Source organism: Plectropomus leopardus, chromosome 14 (genome assembly GCF_008729295.1).
Source record: "Plectropomus leopardus isolate mb chromosome 14, YSFRI_Pleo_2.0, whole genome shotgun sequence".
Classification (NCBI taxonomy): Eukaryota; Metazoa; Chordata; class Actinopteri; order Perciformes; family Serranidae; genus Plectropomus; species Plectropomus leopardus.
In genome coordinates, this window is record NC_056476.1 from 21,723,146 (window position 1) to 21,729,145 (window position 6,000).

Genomic DNA, 6,000 nt, shown 5'->3' on the forward strand with positions numbered 1-6,000 from the left:
GCTTGAAGCGCTCAACGCGGGGTTAACTACTTGTGAGCAGGACACTGGCTGTCTTCTTCTGTCTTAACATGTAGGAAGATGAGAATTTAACACGTTTTACTCACAAGCCTCTGTATGAATCTTAACATAAAGGACTTTCTGTGTGTCTACAGACGGTGCTGTCCAACCATAAAGAAACCAATTCATAACATGTATGATAAACAGATATTTGCTGTCAGGTTTAGCCACTGGGCCTCATTTTTCATCAACAAAGGAGAATATGATGTTTAAATGGTGTTGGGTGGAATAACTCCACTTGTCAAAGCAAAGTTTCCCCCTATTTTGCTCATTCTTATCAACTTCCTAAGTTGATAAAAATGAGCATCTTGAAAGAAGACAGAATAAAGAAGTTTTGAGATAAAGATGTTCTGCAGAGCAATTATTTTCTTCAAAAGTGCAGCATTAAGGACTAGGCTGATAAAATATTAATTTGCCCCATATCTAAAGTAGCTATGACATTCAAAACATAATGAGAAAACAAAACAGAGTCTGAATCAGGCTGTCTGCACACTGTTGTCAACAGTGCTTACAGCTGACAGTACAAACGGCACAAACAATGCTAACAATGGCAACAGTGCTGACGGAGCTAACAGTGTTAACTTGGAGGGAAGGAGCGAAGGGTGGGCGCTATGCTTTCAACATAACACCATGGGTTTGGATGGCATTATCAGCATTAACATCCATATGAGCACAGTGCAGGGCAGCGGTGCTTAGTTAGCCCATGGGATACACAGTCAGAGACTCCAACAAAAGACAGAGAGGCTCGCATTACAACACACAACAACATCCAGGTGGGTCACATGATGCCACTGTGCCCATAAAGATTTTTTCCTATAGACTTACACAGTGAAAGAGACATCTGTAAATTTTGTGGATACATTTTTTTGTGTGTCAGAACCCCTGTAAAATGACTCCTTTCACTAATGGAATTTGATCTATTTGGTCTGATCTGGTTCTTAAGTCTAAAATTGCCGTACAAGTGAATCATTTTATCCAAATTTAAATTAGCAAAACGCTAAGGAATTCACAGGGCCCCACTTCCAACACTGTATCCAGTTCTCATCATACATCCATGCTTCATACTCAGGTCAGGACGACATTACTCAACTACATCTTTATTAAGCAAGTTATCTGCTGCTATTTTAGTGCTCTGAATGCTGCATTTAGCTCCTTCACAAAGGTGATATTAGCTACTAATATGATGGATATTTCTGCCTGAATTGTTTTCTCTTGGATAATAGATACATTTTGAAGATGCCTCCCTTCTGTAATATGATGAATGGCACATTGGGATGGAAATCAATAAATCAATGACTTTTAGTTATCTTGATCAAATACAGCTGTCTTCAGAAAAACGGTCCTCAACAACAGTGCTGCAGCCTGATGCCTCTCTTTGTGCTTTACTTCATTATCATGCATGGAAGGGGAGCTTTAAAAAAAAAAGTCACAAATTTAGGGATCACTTCACTCTCACTGTGTAATTTCCACTTGAATAATAATGAAAACTGTTGACAGTGTGTTCTGTGGATAACCCAAAGTAAATGGGTCACGCTAGATGACGCTGCAATACATCTCAGATTACAACATTGCCAATATCTTTAAATATGTGCAAATATATCCCAAATCTGCATAGTCAGACACAAGTAAAGGTAAAACAGGAAATTTCGTATAATATTGGCCCAAAATGGTGACAGCTTAACTTAAAAGGACATCACTATCTGCCTTCACATCCCCAAAATCAGTCAAACATGTGATTCCATTTGGACGTACGTGATAAACACGGTTAAAAAAACATCAGTAAAAGACACCAGCAGGTTTGATCACAGCACCTTGATCCGTACAAATCTGTCGACTTCCTCCTCCCCCTTCTCCCCCTCTCCTGCCTGATTCTGGTGAGTCAGGAATTTCCTATCTTTCTAATTTGACACCGTCTGCTCCGTCTCATGTGCACACTTCTGAGTGACGCCTCCGTCTCTCAGGAGGGAATCTGCCTCTTGCCGCCGTAAACAAACAGGCAGACTACGAGGGGGCCTTCAGGGCTAATTACCAACTCGCTGCTTGCACCATGCTAACAAACAGCATGTGGGGGGGGGGGGCAGCGAAGCAGACTGGGGGCGAACAAATACAGTCATATGTGTGGGCAGGTAGACACACTTAATGGAAACAATGAGGCTTGTTTTGCCTGTTGATGAACCAGGTGTCACATCTGCAGGAAGACGCTGAGTCAGCCTTTAATAACCAGCTTTTATAAGGTCTCCTCTCCAAATGATGACAGCCGTGTGAATGAAAACGGCGGCATGAGAACAAGGAGGGTATAAAACGTCTGTTACGTCATACGGCTGTGTGAACGTGAGTGCCGAGGCTTTGTCACACACCCTCTGTAGCTGCAGTGCAAAACTGAGACTGCATGATCGGAAAATTGATGTAAATGCTGTGGGAGGTTGTTTAAATGAGTGTGTGTGACTGCAATATGTGCACGGGCTCGCTCGCATGACAGCGGCGCTGATGTAAGACTGACAGCTGGAGGCTGCAGCCCGTAACCCGCCTGTCTTTACTGATACATTTCATGTTTCGCCCATATCCAGGCACAATGTGCTGCGCTGTCAAACACTCGCACCGCTTGCTCAGCATCTCGGCACACCTCCCTCCCTGCATATCTCCCCTCCTACCCTAAACACACACACACACATACACACACACACACTCGTTGTTTTTGTGTTGGCAGATTTAATAAGCTCCCCTGTCACCCACATTACACACAACACTCCGCCTGCCGTGAATCATGACTGGATCCTCTCTGAAAATCAAGAAAAGGTGCTTACGTTTCCTTAACTACTCTCTCCTGCATTTTTCCCAGACTCCTCCCTGTGTCTTTGTGACCTTTAACCCTTTGAAATCTGGACCGACATCACTTTTTTTGTGCTGCTTTTGGATGTCTTTCCCGAGTATTTACACTTTTGAAATTGGTGCAGTTTCTTTCAAAAACATGGGGGGAAAAGTACATTAGTAACTTGGTAAGAATTAATCCACAAACTGCAAGAAATTAGTAGATATAGAAATGATTTTTTTTTTTTTAAAGCTAGGGAAATATTTGTAAGTACAATTATCAAAATTCAGTTCTTAAACTTATGTCACAAAAATATTTAATTTTTTACTCATTTGCCCTGTTTGTTTATTTTTTTTTTTTCTTTTTCTTGGTTGTTTTTTATCTAATTTTCAGGTCATTTTCTTTTACGTTTTGGGTCATCTTTCGTTGCTCATTGCATTCTTCCCATGTTTTTGAAAGAAATCAAGCCAATTTCCTCAGGTTTCACAAGGTTAACCTCCTGCAACGACCCCACACTCGTCTCGTGACAAGCAGTTTGAGACAAGAAGCAGAGGCACTGACAGCACTTTTCTGATGAGACAGCCGCTTTGAGAAAACAGGCATTTTTGGGGAGATAGTCACATGCAAACAGCTGATGTGTGTTTACAGATATTTGCGTTTTGAAACGGGGCCACTAACAGGAAAGATTAGGCACTAACAATGTGAACAGAGACAACAGTAGCAGACATCTATCCTAAACAGTGAACGTACTGTTTGCCTGTGTAAACCACGTTCGCACTAATGGGTATCATTCTGGTCGCACTGCAGCACTGCTGACACACTGCCAACACACACACACACACACACAGTTAGTTATGTGTGTAGGAAAAGGTGACAGGCATGTGGACCACCGATAACACACACACACACACACCTCCTCGGTATGCAAATACACAGCGACTTGGCAAACACAGGCCCTCTCTCCTCCTGCTCCTGGCATGACGGTAAAAGAAAATCACTTGCTACCAAATTTTTTATTCACCCCGAGAGAGGGGGGAATAAAATATCCTCATGAAAGTTGAGGGAAAACGAGACATATTGCTACTTTCAAAAACAAAAGTGGAGCAGCACTCACTCTGTAGAGGAGAACAATCAACAGCATTAGGTAGAAATAAGTCGGGATTGGATGAGTCTCTGCATGTCACTGGGGAGCCTCAGAGGCATCTACTATATACTTACAAGACTAAGAGCCTACAGCTGCGTTTTGATGTTTATAACTTGTGGTGAAGTAACTGTTATAATTAGCCACAGGGTGGTGTCAAAATAAAGGCCTTTGGCAACCTATATCAAAAAGGTTTATCATGTGAGCATGAAAGTGTGTGAAAGATGTGTGTGGCAGTGTCATATAATTTATTTAATGGTAATGTTAAACTCAGATGGATTTGAAATGGCTCCACTGTGTCATTAATCGGGGTTGGAAATCAACTTTTTTGTCCATCTGCCATTGTGTCTGTTGGATTCCAAAATCTACCAGCCACTCAGTAGATTGCCGTGGGATTTTTTGGATGGTAGGTGAAGTACTCAAGCCACTTACATATTTTGGCGACAATTGGCTGGTGGTTGGTGGTCGGATACAACGCCAACCATTAACAGTCGTTAGGTAATGTTAGTCGTGTGATGCTAACAGTTAGCCCTGTAACTGACTCTAACCAACTGTTCTCGGCACAGAGCTTCAGCATGGCCAAGATGCTACCAAAATGTTGAAATATATACTACACAGCACTCCATTCACACTACGGGTACCAACTGCAATACTCAACTGGTATCAGTACCACTTTAAGGGTACTGGTATTGTGATCTTTAATACCCCTCTGTAGTTCCCCTAATGGCCACTGGCTCAGAAAGTGAGTCAGTTCCCATGAACCCCCATGTTAAAAAGTTAACCTTTACAACAAAAATAAATATGTTTACAGCTGAGCAGAAAAAATAAGGTTTTCATCTCTAGGGCTAATGTCCTTTTTAATACCAACTGTACTGGGTCAAATTTTTATAGAAGTCGCCTTTTTACATTTTCTTAAGAATCAATGTTAATGATTAATTAAGCGTGAGGGCTCTTTGAGAACAAGGGCCTCAGATCCGCCTCACTCCTCCACAGCATCGCCCTCTTGAGATTTAAAAAAAAACGACATCCGTTTTTACATCCTCAAAACGTGGATTAACACAATCTTGTAGCAGAAGTATGAAAAATCAGCTCAATAATAACTGTCCATGTCCATAGACTAAACCCCCCCCCAACCATACAACGTGCTAGCGTTGTTAGCATTAGCCTTGCATTAATTAGCTAAGCGGCTAACAGATTTTTCTTCTACTCATAACTTAACCAATTTACATGTATTGTTTATGCTTTCTCTTACTCACCACTGGTTTAAGTCGCTGCATCTCCCGACAGAACAGCGCGGTTGAACAGTCCGCATGCTCGTTTTTTCAGCCTAACATTGTTGAAACTGAGCAGCTAATGTAACCTTAGCAAGAAGTTAGTGAAGTGAGATGTAAGTCGCATGTACGTCCTGTTTCCTGAGTACGGCTTCTGTTTACATATAACGTAATCTCTGTCTGTTGACTCATAGTTTCTCCGAAAACAAAACATTTCCACGCCAATGATTTATTCCGGAGTTATCCGCAGCCTTATCTTCATCATGTTTCTCTGGGCTGCGTTTAATCACCTGCCTGACGCTGTGTTCTTCTTCTTCGGTTGTGTTTAATGGCGGTTGGCGTCCAGAAAGTCGCATTACCGCCACCTACTGGATTCAACCTAAGGTCTACACTAACTAAAAATAAACAACGATACCCGCTCCCTCTGGCATCTGAACTACTTCTCAGCTGATTGAGAGAGCCGAAAAGCATCTCTCAGCAGCTGCTGTACGTCCTCTCCCGAAACGTCTCCAACATCCACAGGCCTCGCTGCCGCATCAATAATGACCTCGATTTTCTCCGACTTTCTCTCATAACCAGCAATGCAATTTATCACCATCGCCACAAAGCGTCCACTCTGTGGGAGACACCATCAACTACACCTGTAACTGGGGTTCTGTTATTCAATGGAAAACACATCACTGGATAGATATCCGTTCCTCCACCCAAAACCTCAACTTTCA

General features: G+C 42.1%; 1 protein-coding gene across 1 annotated transcript in view; it reads right to left on the reverse strand.

Moving 5' to 3' along the window:
• tiam2a (TIAM Rac1 associated GEF 2a) overlaps nucleotides 1–5,490 on the reverse strand; it is a 109,819-nt gene extending 104,329 nt beyond the window's left edge. Inside the window, exon 1 of the mRNA XM_042501510.1 lies at nucleotides 5,264–5,490. The gene's annotated coding sequence lies outside the window, so the exon portion shown is untranslated. The remainder of the gene's footprint in view (nucleotides 1–5,263) is intronic.
• Between the last annotated feature and the right edge of the window lie 510 nt (nucleotides 5,491–6,000).